This window comes from Tinamus guttatus, unplaced genomic scaffold, assembly GCF_059628265.1.
Source record: "Tinamus guttatus ecotype Peru unplaced genomic scaffold, ASM5962826v1 Tinamus_guttatus_pri_ptg000451l, whole genome shotgun sequence".
Lineage (NCBI taxonomy): Eukaryota > Metazoa > Chordata > Aves > Tinamiformes > Tinamidae > Tinamus > Tinamus guttatus.
Window position 1 is genome coordinate 3697887 of NW_028288985.1, and position 21660 is coordinate 3719546.

General features: G+C 35.2%; 1 pseudogene; it reads right to left on the reverse strand.

Moving 5' to 3' along the window:
* Nucleotides 1-8608, reverse strand: part of LOC104572738 (contactin-6-like) — a 73044-nt pseudogene extending 64436 nt beyond the window's left edge.
* Between the last annotated feature and the right edge of the window lie 13052 nt (nt 8609-21660).

Here is a 21660-nt window from a genome sequence, read left to right on the forward strand (position 1 = left end):
AGATTGTAAGATGTTGCCAAGATCATTGGAAGAGTTGGGGCTGAGAAGCCCAGTCCGTTATATTCATTTTTCAGTACATTGGCAAGTTTAGATGTGCTTCTGTGTTGCACGTGTATAAATATATATATAAAACAATATATGTAGAAATGATATATTGTTTTATATATTATGTATATAGGCTAGCACTTTCAAGCCATGGAATAGGTTTAATATATTGCTTTGTATTTTTAAGTTATAAAATGATGTGAAATAGAGTCAGGTTTGATTTTACGTGAAGTGTTCCTATAAAGGGTATAGGAATGTTGTACACTGGATATGTACTTGGATATGTATCTTTGATGGTAACCTGCTTCTGTCAGTGGAAATCTCAGCTCTTTCTCTTGATTGCTCATCACTTACCAGTTATTGGCTATCCTTGAATTCCTTCTGAAAATTAAATTAACAAACAAACAAGTTGCAATGTTCATTCTTTTGGTAGCTGTTAGATGGGCTGATCAGAACACCAGCCCTTGCATGCAGTGACGAATTTGCAATTAATTTAAATACTGAGAAGGCTTTATTTACTTAAGGTGGAAGTAGCAACATATAGTACACCTTTTGATCAAATACAGTTGTTACAGGGGAATTTCAGGAGAAACACACAGTGCTACCACCAGAGTAACCACCAATCCAGAAGTGGATGTGCCATTTAGACTAAAATTAATGCATGTCCAAACTTCATAAATTCAGACTATTTCATCTGATTTAACTGTATTGATTTTTCTATTTTCTGTTTCAAGGCACATGCTACAAGTAAAAAGGGTTATGCCATTTTGAGGCTTGCTATATTGCTTTGTGATGTTTGTGTAATTTGTGTGCAGTCAAAGGTAAATAACATGATGAAGTAATCAGATGAAAAGTGGGCTTTTCATGCTAGCTGAGCATCTCACAGTCATTCTAATAGAGCTTTGCAAAATAGCTCAGACTGTCGTGATCTCTCAAAGACTAAACAGACTAGAATATTTTTAATATCTTTCCCCTAAAATGGTTAAATATGAATAATCACTGTAATGGTAAGACTGCCCAGGAGGAATTGTTGCCTCTTAATTTATTTCAGCAAAACTGTGCCTTTTTTTTCTGCAGTTAATAGGCAAACCACATGTGAGAGCACTTGTGAGTTCTGTGTGTCCAGACTTCTCTGAGCAGCTCAGCAAGCAGTGTGCTTTATCGGTAGCCAACAAGAGGGCAGATGCACATATTCAGAAAAATGCTACTGAGACTAAGGGCCAGTTTCCAAGAAAAACCTCTGACCATCCTTTAAAATCTACAAAATCCTAAGATGCCAAGATTTTTTTTATATAGTCTGTAGAGTGCTACAGACTAAAAAAAACAAGCACTTTTAAATAGATGATCTAATATCTCCACTGTGTCCTAGTGTGTGCTTCCGTATGAACTGTTTGTGAATTTAAATAATTGCCATTGTTTCTCAGAAATGATTAAAAATCTTTGTAAGGCCTGAGGTCTGAGAAAGAGCAAGTGTCATGACTCTATCAACAGGGAAATTGGACTGAAAATCTCATCTAAGATCCTAAGCCAACAAGAAGTTTTAAATAAATTTTCTGGGTTTATGCCCTGAATATTTATGAATTAGTTTCATGTATAATTTTTTCTCATAGTGGAGTAGTTTTTTTGTTTGCTTTATTGAACTTATTTTTTGCTGTGTTATCTTTTAATGTCTCTATTACAGGAATGCCTGACAGTCAAAAGAATAAGTAAGAGTCCTGTATAGACTCTTGCTGCAGCTAGTTATGGGTATTTCCCTCAAGGCCAGTTGTTTACGCAGTTACTTTTACTTAAAACTTATGAAATAATTAAAACATATCCCCTGTGTGCCATGGATAGAAATGTAGTTGAAGCAGTATTAAAACAATTTTCTCTAACAGGCTTTTTGCCTGATTTTCTTTTAAGGCATGGCAGTTTAGATGGTCTTCATTAATAAAAATAGATTTATGCAAAATACCTCATTAATATGCATGCAAATGCAACTTGACTTCACAGAGTAAGAGAAACTCTGGTTTCCACTACCAAAGCACTTCTTTTAACCTGGATGCATTTCCCTTTTGTGAATTTTGGACATGATTGTTATTTTGCTATCTCCATCTCTGGCACAGAAATTGTAGATGCTGCATTTTTCCCCAAATGGACTCTGCAGCAGTTTCAGGAGCATGGCACTCTGATGACAGCAGTATTAAGGCATTTCTCCTTCATGCAGGGCAAACAAAAATTCTGACGTCTGGGAAGCTTGTGCTCAAGCATCTACATTTCAGTTTAGAAACTAAATTGTGTAAAACCTTCCATGTCCACATTCCTTCCTTACAGCCTTCTGCCTTGCATAGTTCGCAAGATAATAGAGTTCTCTTTGACGTTCCCTTTCTTAGAACTTCATCATTACGTGTGATTTGCTGTTGGACATCAATACAAAGAAAATTGTGCGTTGTGGTATAAACTGTGGTAAGGACAGATGTTTTTTAGCCTAAATACATACAAAAAATTTGCTTGAGCGTGTGTGTCTCTGTGTTAAGAATCTAACTCCAAGAGTGACTGTTGGTTTTGTTTTTTCTTGTAAATTTAAATTCTTTTTGGTATCAGGGAAAGCTTCTAACAGATCTTATTTGCAGCAAGAACTTGAAGACAGTATGTCTCTGTTCCAAAGAACATCTTTAATTCTGTTGATAGCTAGTGGTGATTCATTGACAGTTGTGTATGCAAAGCATGGACTGATCTCACAAGACATTTCCTCTTTCTCCTCCTTACCAGTGAGGCTTTCCCCTGTAAGTTTTCTTTCCCTTCCCTAACCCTTTTAGCTTTTACCAAGACCTTCTCCTTATAAGAAGTTAAGATTTTCAGAGCTATCTGTCTCCAACCTCCCTATGGCTACAGACTGGCGAGAGGCAAAAGAAAACACGGAAAACCGCATGAAATAACAAATGAAGGAATTGTAACTGGATGTTATGCACAAAAACACTAGGTAGAACCAGTTCTAAAGTGAGTGTGTCAAGCCAATATGGTTCCCTCTTGGCTGGTAGAACAAGCAAAAAGTAAACACAAGTACTCTGGAATTTAAATCAGGAAAGGACTTTTCAAGAAAAATTAGAATTATTGTGAAATTTGCATATGCTGAACAATCATTGTAGCCTTTCCATCTTTTACGTGTCTCTCCCAGATATTCCTTGTTCATTTTTGCGCCTCCTTTATGTGTTCATTAGACGGAATTCCTTTTAAGCCTGGTCTGATCTCTCTTCCTAGCTAGGGCTGGTTTCTTGTGGAGTGTAGATTCCACAGATAACTTTGAGAAGGCCATTTACTCTTGCTGCTTGTGTCTGAAACTGAACAGTTTTCATCTCTGGGTCTTGTAATGATTTACCATCTGTAAAAGGAGGCTTGCAGGATAGTTTCAGAAAAAGTGGAAAAATAATGAATCAAAATTTTAACTTCTATTTGACCAGCTCTTAGGAATCAAAAGATCTTTGTGAAATTCAGGATAAAAAAAAAAATGATACTAACGATACAGTTTGTTCAGATATACTAAAAGAGAGTCTGAAACAGCATGACCTCTAATGTCTCCTCTTTATAACCCCAGTGACATGAGATTTGCTATGAGAAATGGAACAAGATTAATAATTAATACATTTGCTGGTGTCTAAAATAGCGACACAAGGTTGGCTTAAGACACATATTTTTTTAATGAGGTTGGAAAACAACTGCTTTCTCCAAGCAACAGACAATTCAGACCTTTGTACTGTGAGAAAAAGAAGTGGAGGTAAAATGTTTTCGGGACTGTTTTGCTTTGTTTTGTTTTGGGGTTGTTTTATTCAGGACATAGATCAGTAGCCACATATAAATGACGTGAGGAAGATCTGTTTTAAAAAAACAAGAAAGTGGGGAGGAGCTCTAAACTGGTTCGAGACAACACATGTACTCTACCAAGTCTCACTGAAATATGAAGCATTTACAGACATTTTGCTTGGTAAGGAAGGAGTATGTTTCCTACTCTGTTACTGTCAGCATGAGAATTATGGGTACAGTGTTTCTATGACTCCTCTGGACTTCCTTATGCTAAAGAATGGAAAGCCTAAATTTTTGCAGCAGTCCCCACCCTCATAACTATGTGCAATATAGCAAAGAAATCACCCCCTTATTAAGTATAAGTCATTGCATTTATCTTCCTTGACCTTTCTGTTCTCTGAAAGTTATCCTTGTTCCTGAGTGCTACCAGATATCAGACTTCTGTATTTATTAGTAATATTTACTAGGAAAGGTATTTTTAAGAATGGGTACCACTGAAGTAAGCCAAACCTTTTGATCAGAATCATCAAAGACATATTAATTATCTAATGTATTATAGCTCATGTGCAGAATTAGTCAGAAAATAATGTTTCAGTAAATATAGTCTTCCCAACTTACATGCAAATTGCAGCTTTGCCTTCCTGCTCAGAATTGTTCCAAATGAATTGGTGGCCAAACATTGGTGTGTTCCAATATCCTGTTTTTGATGTGGATTATTGATTGCCAGGCTGCCTCCAACCAACCTGCAGTGATAACTCATGGTAAGATCAATATCTGTGCCATTTTGCTTCCACCTTTGAGGGGAAAAAAATCAAATTATGTTTATTATTTACAGATCCTATTCATATTTATCTTAAATAGCATTCTGTAGCATACCTGTAACAATAAAATTGTAGTTAAATATCACTAAATCATACCATTTTTCACACAAGACTGCTTCTTATATCAATCTTAATGATATCAATAATTCTGTTCTTTAAAAAAATCTTTACTGCTTATATGCTAGTCACCACTGTTCATCCAGATGTCTACAAAGAGTAATTATAACTTATTCACACAAACTGAGTTTTCCATCCAGTTGGGAGTATGGGATATGCCTTGACATTAGCTATCTTGTATTTTTATAATAAAAATAGTACCTGAATATGTTTTACAGTCCTTGAAAATGATGTCATAAATTTGGTTACAGAAATGATGTGAAGATGGAAGCTAGGAAGGATTACACTTAAAAGGACAGAGGAAATCAGAGTTCTTATATAGCAAGTTCTTATATAGCAGGTTTGAGACTGACGATGTAATGATGAGAATGGTGCTGTTTTAAAGCATTGTTTGTCTCTGTCAGTCCATTAAGTAGAAAATGGATTGTGTCTGCAACATTTCACAACTATTTTTAAATGTCAAAATAAAATCTATATTTAAAGAAAGTAAATATTTATTTTAAGAAGGGAAATTCTTGTGGCTTTAACGGTAGTGAGAAAAAGGTTGAGTCTACGTCACCCACATGAAGCCCCCAAAAATCATAACAGTCCTCAGTTACTGATATCTGCAGTCGTTGGGTTTGTTGATGTCATATGTCATGATGGTAATAATCCTAGCAGTACATGACCAAGTATTTTCTTTTCTTAGTGTTATACAACAATGATCTTCAGCCTGTGTGATGACCCAAATCAGTGTGATTGTTGACTGCATTCACAGACAACAAAAGAATCACTCCTGCCTCGCTTTGTCTTTGCAGAAGGGTTTACAGGAGTCCTATAAACAAGAATTGTCCTCCTTGTGATTATCTGAAGGATCATAATAAAACATAAAGTTTCTTTTTCTTTGCAGAGATAGGCTTACTGATAATGGCAGCAGTGTAGCAGACAGCTTTCCACAGTAAACACCTTGAAGCAAACTTTCATAGCAATTGTAATCCTAGAAAATGTTAACTTACCCGTTTACACTGATGTAAACGTAGTGGAAGCTAAAAGACTACTTGGTATCAGCTGTTAGAATTTTACTGTAGTCCGTGTAACCAGACTGTTTTCCATAGGAGAATCTGAGGATCTGACATTTCTGTGTGTAGCAGTGCTTTATTCCTAAGACTTGAGAGACAGAACTTTTGCTGCGCAGTCAGACTGTGTACAGAGCTTCTTTTGGAGACGTTTTTTGGACTGATGAAAAATAGTCTGTGTTCCAAGGGGAATCTGAACAAACATGTACGAAGAAAGATCCTGGGCTTTTAAGTGGAAGCTTGTTTTTTAAAGTTGAGAAATGATTGATTACAATGTGAAATTGAATTCTTTGAACAAATTTGAATAGCATTAACTAATTTATCTGTGTCTGCCAATCTTTGCCTCCTTTACGTTAAGAAACCCACAATAAGAAATTTAGATGCAACTATGGACTACTAATATTTTCTTCCTACCAATTGCAGCTGTTTTTTTTGCCATTGAGTACCTCTGTGCTGTTTGTTTTTTATGTTTTCCTGTAGTTGGTCAGAGTTTTTTTCTTTTTTTTTCCCCAAGACAAGCAGCATTTTAGCTGCTGCCCATCCATGAGCCTTTTCTAAGAAGCAGTAGTATGTAGCAGTCAGGATTTTGACATACTTCGTAATTTACATATAGTGCATACTCTCTGGACCTTGCAGTTTTTTAATATAGGATATTCTTGTATTCTTGTATTTAGTTTGCCAGTTCTCTTTAATTTCAGAATCAATCACTGAAATAACCACTGACATCATTACATGGCTTCCAATTAAGTTCTATAATTCTTTTTCAAAACAAATACAAAGTTGTTGGCTTAGCTGGAGCAAATGAATTCTTCACAGTATCCCCATAATGATTTTAATCACTATGATACAGTGATTATTAAATTGTGCATATAGATCAGGGGTTCATCTCCTGGTGTGGTCTTTTTCCTCATTAATACATTTACATCAGTGAAGAAAGAGAATTAATGAATTCCTATGATAAACAATGATTTAATGACTTCCTGTATTTTGCAGTACACCATTCAATACAGAAGAACCATGGAAGGACTATTTTAACAGAGTAGTTAGGGATAGGCAGAGATAGACTATGCATTTTCCTGAACTTTTTCATACAACCATTGGAAAATAGTTCTCATCAATTATAGAAAATACATCCTGGATCGATCATTTCAGAATCTAAACTTTTTTTTTTTTTTTTTTTAAAAAAGCTTATATTCTGAATATGTGCTGCATTCTGTAGTTCTCTGAAAAAGACTTCTTAAATAATACTGATATGTCCAGACTTAAAGCAACAATTCGTTTTATGAATTCATAGACAGGTTCATGTTCCCTTTTCTTTAAAATCCAATTTTTTATAGAACATCATAAAATTTCCCCTGTAAATTCTTTATTAAGTTAAAGACTTAAAGAGCATATATTAGTAGCCCCTGTCTCAATGTAAAGATCTCAAGTGATAGGTAGTATATTCTGTCTCTTGTTACTTCTTCTGAAATTGTTTCATTGCCCATCTATACATGATGCATTTAAACTTGCCAGTATTCTTCCAAGCCACTGAAATATGTTAAGTCTTTGATGTTGGACTTACTGAACACTTATGTCTTATGTAGACTACAATCAACTAAATAATTTCAGATTCATTTATAGGAGGATAAACTTATAATAGATGATGGTTTCCTCATATTTGTATTACTTAATCAATACTTGATTCAAATAATTCCCCTCTCCAAGCAGCTAAAGAAGAGGAGTAGGATATATTAATGAAGATTTGTTCTTCATCTGTTTGTACCCACTGCCTCACTGGGCACCACTGAGAAGAGTCTGGCTCTGACATCTTTACATCTTCCCTTCTGATATTTACACACATATAAAGGTAAGATGTCTAGCAAGACTGCTTTTTTTACATTTTCACAGCTGTTTGGTGAGTTTGGAAGTAATTTTGTAGGTTTTACAATATTTTCAATGATGTGCCTTTTGATCTGTGTAAATTTCCATAACAGTACAAGAGAAGGATATTTTTCCTACTTCCTAGGTTTGATTTACTTAGGTAGCTTTTTAGCGTTTGACTCCTCTTTTTCTCCCTTTTTGCCTCAGATTTCTGATGAACAGATTTCAAATGATGTGATAACATAAACATATCATTAGAAATGTATCTATATGCTTCTTGAAATAAAAGATGTGAGTATGAAATTGTTACATTTTTCAGTGCTGGGTCCCTTTCAGAATAAGTCCCTTTGTATGGATACAGGTTATCTTATACCATACCTGAACTGACTAGTCCTACACTTAGCCTTAGTGTCAAGACCACCTCTACACTGCATTGAAGACAAGTCTGCCCTGTAGGCTGATAAAAATTCTGTCTTTTCTGGAAATAAACTAAATCAAGGTCTTCCTAGGAGGGGCCTGAGGCTGTCCTGCCTCCTTTCTCAAGAACAGCTAGGGACCCCTCCAGATAAGGAGGGCCAACAAACATAAATGCACCAAAAGACTGACAATGTGAGGTTTTTTTCCCCAGGACTGTTAGCTGGAAGAATGTGGAGGTGGCCCTGTGAGTACTGCTACAGACAAGTAGCGTGGAATAGCAATAAACCTGGCTACAAAGCATAGCTACTGATGTTTTGGCCATGTGTGCTCACCACATTAAGGTATCTTACTGTGTACTACTGATTAAAACCAGCTAAAAGATTTACAATGAGACAACACTTTCCTAAAGTTGACTTCACCTGTAGTATGGCAGATGATATCCTTTAGCTGTACAGTTCAGTAGTATTTCTGGATTTGCTGAGTTTATAGAATAAGTGGTATCATATGGCTCTTGGATAAAAATAGGGCCATGTAAAGTGTCTTCCCCTGTGAAAGAAAAACAATAGTTTAGCATTAGGCATCTGTAGTGGGTACTTACACATAAAAAATGTTCTTCTGTGTCCTCTACTTCTAGTCAAAAGTTAAAGCCTGCTATTATGTTCTGCAGAGAATCTACCTCCAGACATTTTATTATTAAGGAGGGAATATTTCAGGACTGATTGATAATAAAATCACATACCCGAGGTGTTCATGATTTATTTAACAAATGGCAGTGAAGACTAGTTTCTTTGCATGTCTCTCATGGAAATTATGTGACCATCTATTAAATTTTTCCCTTGCCCCCTCATACTTGTGCTTTAGGTTGTGACTAGAAGCAGAGAAGGACAGATATGTGATGTTTTATGTTCAGAGCTTTTGTGGTTTGTACTAGTATGGTAAATGTAATGTGTCAGTCTTCATATCACATTGAAAGGCAGGTCGCTGGGTGAGCCCAAATCTGGGCATTTCAGACAGTTTGCTCTCTAGGGTATTAGACTGCATTGTGTGAGAGAACAGATCAGCAAATAGCTTCTCAACAGTGTGTTGCATAATGGTGTGGTTTTGCTCCTTCGCTGGAGCAAAGGAACTGCAGAGTGAAGTCAGATCCTTTTATTCCAGAGCATTAAGAGCTTCTTCCAGGGAAACTTTCATGGAGATGAAGTGATTTGCTTAGAGCTATAATCTAAAATTAGTGACAGAACAGAGAAATGAGTCCAGATCTTTGAAAAAAGCTTTGCTATGGACCATCCTTCAGTTCTCAGAGACTCAGCGAGCTCGCAGTACACTTGAATAACTATTGGTGCACTACACTGCATAACCTTCATAATTCCACAGGATCTGCACAGCTGAGAGTGAATTCTCTTGAGCAGTATCTGTGAGAAACAGCCTTCAAGAGAATTGGAGTAAAATACAAAGTAGCAGTCAAAAAAGATTAATTTGTTTTATACCACAATAGCTGTTTGGGTAAACACATTTTTAAGACTATCTCTTGTTATAAGGGAAATGGAATGGACATATATACATTGGTTATCCTAGAATGAAAAAAAAATCATCCTTTCACTTCAGGGTATAAAGCTAGTATGTTATAAAAATAAGTCAGGCTAGTAAAACAGTTGAGATGAGCTAGTAGTTTGAAGGTAATATTAAACTTGTCTGAACATTTGATGTGGTAAGAGACATAATAGACCATAAAATGCAGTAAATCAAATAAAAAAGTATCCATTTTAATAGTTTTTTTGTTCTACTGAACTATTCCAGCTCTTTGTGAACTTAAAGTAGGCTTCAAATATTTCCTGACTTATCCATAGCTAGTGGACATAGGGGAAAATCTCAGAAAATACGAAGGAAACAATGAAAGAGGCAGCATCTCAAATACATTCAAGACATAATATCATCTTTCTCTTTGCCTTTGGTAGGGTTACTCAGATAGAAAGCATCTTTCAGGTGTTAGCTCTTTCTAGAGCTTAAATTCATTTTTTATTTTTATTTTTTTACTCTAGTTCTGCCGGAGGTCTTTAGTCATAGAGCAAGATGCCACAAGAAAAATAAATAGCTCATATCTCACAGTGCCAACAGTCTGATCAGAAAGATCACACATCTTCCAATACTGACTCAAGACATCCAAAATTGTTTGTCCTGTTTTTCATTCTTTCAATTTTATTCGTGTTAAAATAATATCTTTTTACAAATTGCAAAACCAAATTTTCTGGATGCAGCAATATCTCCTGTTCTGTGACAGAGAATCCAACCTGGCACATCTAGGAGAGGAGATACTGCTGGAATGGGGTAAATGGTTGTAAAGCAAAATAAATGTTTTTCTTTTGCTTATGGAAGTCTCTCAAATTTTGTGGAAGAATTCACATTGTGGAGAAGATAATTTGTTCAGCTACCCATATGGAGCAAGGCAAAACTGCTGTCAGAGACTACAGTAGATAAATAATTTAATAATTAAATAAATAATTTTTATCTCTTCATTTTGCTCTTGTATTTCTGCTCTCTTACCAGATTTTGAGACTTCTCTTCCCACTGTTGCTACAAATGATCCTATGACTTATCTTTCCTTAGGTAGGAGTTATTGCCTTCCGTGTTAATTTTCTAAACAAGTTAATCATTCACATTACCTTCCTAAGCTAAAAGCAATGAAGTAAGTTAGGAAAAATGCTCCATTTCCAAAATTGATATAGCTATGTGGGTCTGGAATTAACAGTGGTGAGCTGCCTGGCATATAAAAATGCCTGGTTTAGCTGATGTAAAAAAAAAAGAATGGAAATACTTCTGTAAATCTGGCTTGCTGATTTGAATTCCCATTAGCAGTTTTAAATGGGATTTAGACTCATTTGTCATTCACAGACTCTTGAACTTTTTATATTTTCAATGTCTTTGATACTGCAGTATGTCAAAGGTGGACATAGAAATTTACATGTACTCTAACGTCTCCTTTATTGCAGCCCCATTGCAAAGGTATTGTTTCTGACTTTTAGTAAAAGTGGATTTATGCTGTCATTTTGTTGTCTTTAATATCCTTTCTTGCAGCAGGATCTGCATCAGAGGATACTACCAAATTTGTGAGAAACGGTGTGTACTTTTCGAGCCAGTTCTGTACTGTGAGTCTATCTGTTATTTATACAAAAGGTCAGACTGGTCACTTCTAATTTCCTGATGCTTCTTTTTACATTTCTGATAGAGAAATCTCTTCTCCAGAATCCCTCTTTTCTCACTGTGATTTCTCCAGAGATGTGTATGTTTGCTTTTGTTAAGATTTAAGGAATTCACACTTTTTTAATCTATTGGAATACAAATATTTAAATAAATTTATGCTTTATATTCATAAAACTTGGGTGTGAGTTCTTAATGCGGTGCTTAAAACAGACATAAACTCTAATTATGAAATGTTTTATATGAAATTAAAATTTATTTCCTTGTGATACCCAATCAGTTTGATCTCAGTAAAGACTGTAATTAGTATGAAAAATCGAAATCTGGACTGTAAAAATGAAATAGCATTCCTTTTTTCATATGATATTCTCTTCAGCCAAAATGAAGATTTAACACTGCCAGTGGAAGGAAAGGAAGCCTGTTTTTTTAATAGTTATATATCTACAGAGGATGTGACTGTGCTGTTCCCTCTGCTTTATAAACAGCAGTTGTGACTGTGCTTTATAGACAACAGTTAGTTATATAGAGGTATAGTAGTAGGGTCAGATGTAGTCATAGTTCTTGGTTAGTCACAGTTAATATTTAAATACTTAGGCACTGCCTCATCCAAGCAAGGAGAATCAATTTAATGAAATAAAATCAGTAGCTCCCATTTAATTGACATAGTTTCCACCCAAATCCTGTTCTTTCCTCTTACCTCATTCCGTCTGACTTCATATTTAACTCATCTGGAAATGCTAGGCAGTACAAACTTGGGTAGAATTTAGACTGGCAAAGTCCCAATCTTTAGGCGCCTACAGATAACTTCATAGGCCAATGCTGCACACTAGCTGTCTTTTGTTTTTATACCTTTTCCATCATGGATTCTACTTACGATTTCTTTGCAAGTGGCATTGTAATTACTCTTACCCTTATTGGATAGATTCAGTTAGGTGAAAATGAAACTGGCCTAGGAAACATCAGGCTGCATTTGTGTAGAAAGATCATATTATGCTTTTAGTGTGGGCGAATTAGCTCCAAATACATGAACTCACGAGGATTCGCTGCTCAAGGCCTAGAAATGCAGAGTTCTGTTGTTCAGAGGGATTCAAACTGCGTATTGCTAGAAGTTCCTGAATTTATTATTTTTACTGCCATAATATTTTGAGAACCTAATAGAAATGAGCCCTTTGTGCTGTGTGCTGTACAAAAAAACAACTAGAATGCTAAAACAGTGACATGGCATGTGCCTTAACATGGAGTTATGGAACAGATGTGGAGTCATGTTACTGCCTAGGCAGATAGGTATGTGGCATGTTAGTATATCCCGACTGAAAGATCATAAGAATAAAGACACCAGAATAACCTGTACTCTAAAAAGCTGTCAAATGCAAAACTGCTAAAATTCACATACATATACCAGATACAGAAAAATTTATCCAGGGTATTGTGTTACAGGAAGGCTGTAAATTCCAGTGGTAGTGAGTTCCTAATGGATCTTGCTTAATGTGCCTAAGATAGAGCCTCATATCCCATCCTAAACATTAATATGACTTTATGGGCCAAAGATGACACCTGATTAAGAGGCCTCTTTTAAATCAGTATGATAGTAAAACACCTATCACTACTTGCAAAAAGTTGGAGTCAAGTGACTTAGAGACTTCTAACTTTTAATGATACCATTAGTAGAAAAAATATGAAAAACACAAATACCTTCCAAATCTATGTACTTTTCTTTGCGACTTAGAATATCAGTGAGTTTTAATTGTAAGAAAGGGAATTATATGGCCCATTTTTAATTTAAATTAGATTTTTTACATGTGAGTAAGGTTTTTCCTGCAAAAACATTAGGGCTTTTGATTTAATCTTGCCAGAACGAGGACAAAATGATTATTTTCTTCACTGGAAACTGGATCTAAAGGATGAGAATGAGTATGACTGAGGCAAACAGGAAGATAATGGATGGGACAATGTTGTTTGCTACAGAAAACCAGAAAGCATAAACATAACACATGTCAGTTAAAGAGACAATGGGAAAAAAAGTGAGAAGGAAAAAAGGAGCATGAAAGCATTCTGGAAAGAAAACAATACTTCTCAATAGTATTGGCAATAGGAGGCAGACCTTCACTCTCTCTCAAAGATGTTCAGTTTGCCATCAGACTGTGAACCATAAAATTTATTTACAGAGGCAGGAAAATTAGAAGAGATTTTACAGGTTTGAACAGCAGAAGCAACGTAAAACCTGTAGGATCACATAGCAGGTCTTCGACTTTCATTTGTTTTCTCCTTTCAGACTTAGATGTACAGAATTTTAGAGAGACTGGGCTCCTTTGACATTTCAGTTTATACTGAGAGAGTCAAAATGGGGTTAGTAGTGAAACTTTGCAGTGTTTCTGTCAGACATTGAAATCAGAAAGGCACTTAGCTATCTCTGTGTAGTGTGAAAAATAAGCATGTAGGAGACATGTAGGGTGAAGTACTGGCCTTAATGAAGTCGTAGACACTCTCCATAATGAATTGAAGCTTGGAGCTGTAGCCCATATTTTCTATACAAAGCTATCTATAATACAGCACTCAGCTGAGAAAGACATCTCTTCAATTCAGTGTTTCTTCTTGGCAGACTAGCAATCCCCCCTTCCCAGAGTCTTGAAAAGTGGGTGTAGCCAGATGAAAGGAGGCAGAGCTGTGAGTCTGTGAGCAATGGGCAACCTGCTTGGAGCAATCTGCCTAAGCACCTGTGTTACTCCAGTCTTCTCCTGTCTTTCTGTGGGGCTCTGAGCTTGGTTTTGACTGGATGTGAGAGGCACAGTCTGGTTTGGATTTTATAGTCTACATATTTTATGACTGGGATAGTTGGAGCTCCTTCAGCCTGGGCTACAGATATATTGAGTATCTTCAACAAGAACAGTTCTGTATTCCCTAAACTTTATTCTTTGAAAAGCTGTCCAACTACTCCAGTATTTTTCCTAATATTTTCAGAGGCTGCTGTGTCTTGAGTAACACACTCAAGTTATGTTCTACCTACCTGCAACTAACTTCTCATGAAGTACTTCATTGTGGACACAAACAATGAATGTGTAAGATGCTACTTTAGCCACTAACATAACATATGTCAAGGTAGCCAAAATCTAGCATGTAAAATCAGGGTGTAACATATCACAGGAAGTAATTAAGTGAATATTGTGCAAAATCATTATAATCTTGAATTATGAGCATCTTTCAATTAAATATACGTATCAATGGGAAATGTTGTCAAAATCTGACACTTAAAACATTTCTTACCAATTCTATCGTGATAACCATTACTGCTTCATCACTTTGAGCTAGCATTGTGTGAATATAATTGAATATCAATGGATATATTATCCATCTGTGGTTTGGTCTAAGAGATACACATGTTCTAATTTCAAAATAAGTAATTGTAAATCTCTTAAATTCTAAAATGCGATGAAATGTTTGCTTATAAGACGATAATGGATTTCACATAAAACTATATTCAATACAAAAACCTAATATTCCCTAAAGAATCCAGTCTTCAGAAGTTCAAGCTGCAGAGTAGGAAAATTCCTAATAATTGATGTTCTCTTGATGCTATTCAATGAAGCTTCAGTAATTTATACCTTTGGCTGCAAGTGAACAGAGATTTATGGACAGTTCATTATGGAGATACTATACCCTGAATAAGTATAGTGGCTATAAATACACAAATGTGTGAATGTTAACAATAATGTAATATTTTATTAAAAAAGAAAAAGTTGTGAGTAGCAATGGCTAGTTACTCCTGTGCTAAGATTACTAACTGTGTGTGACTTCATTGGTTTTATGGAAGGATTTTTTGAAGGCTTTTGTGCTCTTGTGCGAGATGCAGACAAGATAAAGGAAGCCTTTTCATTCGTGCAGGTGATTTGTTTTATGTCATGAACTTGGCCGTGTCCTTCAGATACAGAACGATTGTGGAACAGACATCTAATTATGGAGACAAATATCCACAATGAAGTTAGAGGGATATGTCTTTATGATGTATAGTAATCCTGACATGTGCGCTTCTCAATGAAATTTCATTAGTTTTTGTGTTACTAGGCAAGACGAATAAATAATAATGAACCTTTTCCAATCTACTGCACAACCATTTTGTTCACTGTAATTTCAGTTATAAGGGAGACTTAGATTCGATGACAGATTCTTTTTGCTGTATTGTACTGTTATAATATTCATTTGGAACTGTTGCCAGACTGACTGAAGGCTTAATTCAATAATTTACAATACAGGAAAAGATAACAGCTATATCATTTAATATCCTGCCAGTTAAATAAATACAGCTTTTAGTTCCTGTATAACTTTTTTTGTGTGTAAAAGGTAATTGTCCTTTGCCATCTTAAAAGCATCAGGATTAATTAAGCTCAGATAATTTTTGCATCTGCTAGTGTTTGTCAGCTCTGGGTATTTGTGTGATGTGTTGCAAAACTCCATTACAACTATTGATAGATGCTCTATCTAGATGCTTCTATTGATAATAGAAAGGGAGAGAGAGGTAGGAAACATTCACTTGAATGATTATGTAACAACTTAGCAAGCTATACAACTCAGTTTATGCCCAAAGAGAAAAAATAGTATTAAAATATAGTAGCCAAATATAACTGAAATCATGCCAATGTTCTTTTTTTCTTCTTCAGATACTTCAGTGAGTATCAGATTGAACTTCTACTGAAAAATATGAACAATTGATACTCTGTTTTTTTTTTCTTAGTCTTCTCTGTGCAGACATTGTGCTATGTAAGATATATTTATTCTGGTTTTATGTATGTGTATATATATGTAGAATATATCCATCCATACAAGCAAATACACATACATGTAGAGCTTAGTCCAGGAGGGAAAGATACTTGCTAAGAAAGTCTTTTGGATCTTCTATTCATATTATCTCTATACTGTGTAATAAATGATAATTGGTTTACTAAATACTTGCTTGAAAAATGCAACAATTTTATGTACAATAGCTATTGAACATTGGCAGCAACTGCATTGTTTTCGGACAGATATTTAGCAGCAAAAATCCAGCCAGATTGGAATGAAAATGAAATGGTGAAAAAGGCTTGTTTGTAAATAGTTTGCATATACTAGAGCAAACAACAATTCCTCCTTTTTGTCCAGAGGGCATGATTTGTAATTCCCACTCATGTTCAATAGAAAATGTGGTATGTAGGAGCATTTTGTTTTTGGCACTATTATGAGTCCTAGACCTTGTAGAAAGTTAGATACAATCACCAGAATAGGGGACTTCAATTGCAGGTGGGTGTTTAAGCTCTTGTGCATGTTATTTGCATTTTGCTTATTTGCTGTGTATAACTGAAGCAAAAATGACTGCTTCATCTTTCCACTTTTTCCACTGAGGCTTAAATAACAGGCATGAATGAAACTACTCAGGATTTATTCTAAGAATTGAAATCAGAAATGATTTTGTATGTTTATAGAAAGATTTAAATTCTGGAATAATACTTAAAAATGTTCGAGGTTGTAAAACTCACAAGATAAAACTCTGTGAAGAGAATTTATTTTTGTAGCACAATGTTTACATCAAGCTAAAAATATGTAGGACAAGGATCTGATAAATTTCAGGTTGCCACCCACTTTGTACTTGTGGATAATAGATAATTTGGGAATAAAATCTTATGAAATAAATCATCCAAAACAATTAAGCCAGTGTCAAATCAGACAAGATTAAAAGGATCTACATTTTTTCATATATAGTTGGAAAGGAAAGCAAGAGATATTTATAAGATCGTGAAACCCAAAGAAGATTCTCATTTAAGTTAAGCTAGTTAAACCGGACATTCTTGGAAAAAATAGCATATTGACTGATTTACATATGCTTGTCATCATAGTGTCTGGGCTCAAACTAAACAATGGCCTTTCCTGATCTAAAAATCAGGTATGATTGATTGCAAAATTACTTTTTGGTTGACAGGAAGCTGAAGAGTCAAGCAGAAATGTCTTCTTGGGTTCTGTCTTTGCCCTTGGCCTATGGAATTAGAGAATTTCTTTGTGGTATGTGGTGTATGGAGCACTTCCCTGCTCCAGAGGGGTTTAGCTTGATCATATCCCCTATCCTGAACAAAAAATCATTCCCTTTCAGCTCTGGGTGAGGCTTTGCACATGGCATAAAAGTAGAGGACTATGAAACACACGATGCAAGCTGTGTGCTGTCTGTGCTCTTACACTGTTCTGTGCGTGTCTGCTTTTGGCTGACTGCCATGCAGTAGGTTTGATGAACCTTTAATCCAAGCCAATATGGCTTTCTTAATGCTATGTTCTTTCTTGCATGGCATCATCTGCAGATCCAGTTCAGACTTAGAATATTTATGTTTAATTATTATTTTGGCATTCTAGCAAAAAAAAAATCCTGACTATCACAAGTAACAGAAGGAAAATAGTGCTTTAAAATACCTGTATCTCAGGAAAATCTGTTTGGGATTTCTGGAACATAGCCCCAACATTGGCACCTGATGCATTTCAGAAGCCTTCTGAAAAAAAATGAGATGCAGTAGCTGCCCATGAAAGGGCATCATAATCCTTTACTGCAGAAAATATTAGGCAACCTAAATATAATTAACATCATGTATTTTGTGATTGTGTCAAGCACCAAAAGCTTCCAGGCACTTTTAAAATAAATAGAATAAATGAAACTGAACTCTGTTAAATATCATCAACTAAGATCTGCTTTATTACTAGCAATTAAACAGTAAAAGTCAAAACACAAGCTATCATTCTCACTCATTGATTAAAAACCAGTTAGAACATTGCATTTCCAACTAACCTACCACACTGCTCGTTAGGCATTTCAGCATGAGCAACAGCACAATATTTCAAAAATAATTAGGAACACTGCATAAATGATCAGTGCTAATGTTCTTGAATAAAATTGCCAAAGCAAATGATTATAGATCAGGCACAAACCACTATTTGAAACCATTGTCTTTTGTGACTATTTAATATGATCATGATTATTTCTCTGAGCAAACATAAATGAAGTTAAAGTAGTTTCAGTAATGGTATCCTAAAATTTAGCAGAAGCAACAAATATAACTCTCTATTTGCTCAGTAGGAAAGCACTTGTATTTGTTTGAGAGAGACTAATATCAATATTTCCAGTATATGCCAAACTGGAAATCTTACTGTTCATTATTGCTCTTCTGTTTCATTTATGTAAAAAAACTTGTTTTTTTTTCTCATTTTCAAAAGAGTAACAGTATAAATATCAAGAAGCACCTAAAAGAGTGGAGAAAAAAATGCAGGCTGATAGAGAAGTGATTGTGACTGTATTGAAAGCCTTGGAGCAGAGATCAAAAGGGAAGAACTCTACAGAAGACGCATTTGTGACCTCTATAGAGTTTATGAGCCAGGAATTATTTGAGTGTAAATATCACTGGTGATGTCAGCAGGGTGAAGAGCGTGGGGTGAATTGGTAAGGTGGAAAGGCCTTTCATTATATCATTAAAGGAGTCCTTTTCCTCTTCTCATGTAAATGATGATAGGTATGCTCTTCATTTCAATATTACACTGTTTAAAAAACCTGTAGTTTAAAATACAGTTTTTCCTAGGGGTCTCTGTTTGTTTTTCTTGTCCTCACAAGCATTCAAGTCACCTCTTGCCATTGTCCACTGCTTCCCTCTCCTGCCATGGCATGAAAAGAGACCAACTTACTTCGAAATGTTCTACTTCAGTAATCCCTTCTGATTCTCACATTCTTCAAAGAAAGGGATGAAAATTAAAAAAAAAATAAAATAAAGCTTCTCATGAAGGTTTCTCATTAAGTTTCTCACTAACTAAATGACTATACAGTTGAATGGCAGATTTGGTTGCAGAAAAACTGACTAGGTAATTCTCATTTTATAGGACAACTAAGGCAGAGTGTACTTTTATGAATATTCTTTGTTATTCTGGTAATTTATATAGAAAAGGAAAATACATGGAAAAAGTAGAGAGTAGAGAACTTTACTCTCACTCTGGAAAAGAGCACATAGACTGTGGGATGTCACCTGGGAAAACTTTATATGATTTGTCCTTTTGTGTCTCATGTGCATGCATTTCCAGAGAGAAATAACTATTCAGATTTTTTTTTCATAAGCAGATATGACAGATCATCTTTCTGGTGCCTGATCCATCTTTGTTACCATTTATCTGTTTGGCATCCTTTAATCTTCCTTGTTGCTTCTTTTTATCTGTATGTTCTGTATTGTGATGATCTGGGAATTTTAAGAAATAAAAATCAGATTTTAATGAAAATATTTCTGTTTTCATCCTAATCTGGAAAACTGTATTTGCCCTTTCTTGATTGTCCTTATTTTGCAAAAACAATTTTTTCCAGCTAGGATTTAAACTGATCATTCCATGCTACTCTATTTAATGCTTAGAGTATGCTTTGCTGTTCTATGCTTCCCCATTTAAATTCCCCCTCATCTGTGCTCTTTCAAGAGCCCAAAAAACCTAATCTATGTCACAAACCTTCTTACCACCTGGAAGCTTTTCAGGAACGACAGTAAGAATACTGAAAGAAGAACCAAATCCAAGCTTAGGTCCTCTTCATGCTTATCCTAGTCCATTGATTCATGTGCAATTTTGTGCAGTTTCACTGCTTGGACTGGAAACAGAAATAGAGGTTGGGCAATCTAAATTCTGAATAGCCTGATGGGTGCTTAGTACAGGAACAGTTGTGAAATGCAGCAAAAAACATTTCGTATGTATTACTTTTCTAATAATTGTTCTCTAATCCAAGCATCACAAAAATGCTGTAATTCTGCAGAAGTGGAAATCCTGCATACTTGGACTGCATATTTTTCCTACTGCAAGAACTGATAACAAGCTGCTAAATTACTGCTTAATAAACCACTAAATGAGTGCCATCTGAGATAACAGGGCATTAAATGACAACTATTCAGGGAAGAGTAGAAGTGCAAAAGGACTCTCTGCATTGAGGGAAATTGGATTAGTCATTTCATCTATGCCAGTGGTGAAATCCAAACTGAAGCAGAGTTAAAACGAAAGGAAAGGTCTATTCTGTAATTTGTCAAAGAATGTCACTTAATGTGAGGGCTGCTTCTCATCATGAGGAATATGGGGTTTGGATGGGGAAATGGGACATACTAGAATTATGGAGTTAATGTGAAGATTAAAATGTACTCATATACAAACACACACAGAAACTCAAAAACATGAAATATTATTAAAATGATATTATCAAAAGCCATCAAAAGAGCTAGAGCTGACGGTAAATTTCAAGATGCAAAAACAATGCACAAATGCCATGTTGCACTTGAATTCAGGCTCTTCATCCACTGATGTCAATAGGGTTTTGGTATTTAAATACCTGTCATTGCTATGACTGACCAAAATCAGTAGAAAGGCAGTGTAAATGTCTGTCCATATGTCATAGTCTGATGACATTCATCTATAGGAAGATTTGTCCCAAAAGGCTGAGAACATGCTTGCTTGAGTTTAGTTGGAAAATTTTATCATCTTGACTGATACTTAATATGTCTACTGTATAGTATCACCTGCAAACAAGGTGTGTAAAGGACATAATTCTGTGAAATGACATAATCAATTGTAGAGACTCTTCTAATTTATCTAGGTTTAGAATGCACAGTTTTAAAGAAAAAAAGATCTGTCTTAGATCTACTTATTAGATCTACTAAGATCTAATCTAGATCTACTAGACTAATCTAGATCTACTAGATTAGTATTAGATCTACTACTTATTAGAAATAGGAGTTGGTGGTGTAGAGTTGCATTGTGATTTAAGGTGCATTATATCATCAAATCTGTCTCCTCTCCTCAATAATTGCATCCAGCTTTATTTACAACACGTGATACATTTATTTTCTCCATGTTTGTGTTTCCACAGTTGTCTAATGTCTCTAAAACTGCATAGATATTATGAAATTTCACTGATTTTTTATTTAGGTCTACAGTAAGCAATTGCAGTTCAGGCTGATAAAAAATAGAAGTTTTTCTTTCTTATGAATTAAATACCCACAGTGTGGCATTTTACATAGTTGCATCTCTCCTGTAGAATACATCAACTGAAGTAAATGTGTCTAGGGGTTAAAAGAAACAAAATTTAAATGAGCTGTTTGAGGAGGAAAATGTGGATAAGCTTTGTTCCTCAGTATTCCTTCACTTTAAATGTCTACATACAGCGAAATGATCAATTGGCTGGACATTCAACACTCAATAGTTATTCTTGCTAAGGATTGTGGACCAAATGCTTGGTAGAAATTCATCTACCCTTTGGAATAACTGACTTTCGACTCTAATAAGAGTTATACAGCATATCGTTTGAAAATTGACATTTAACTTGGGAATGAATTAAATTTCAAATCTTAAAAATT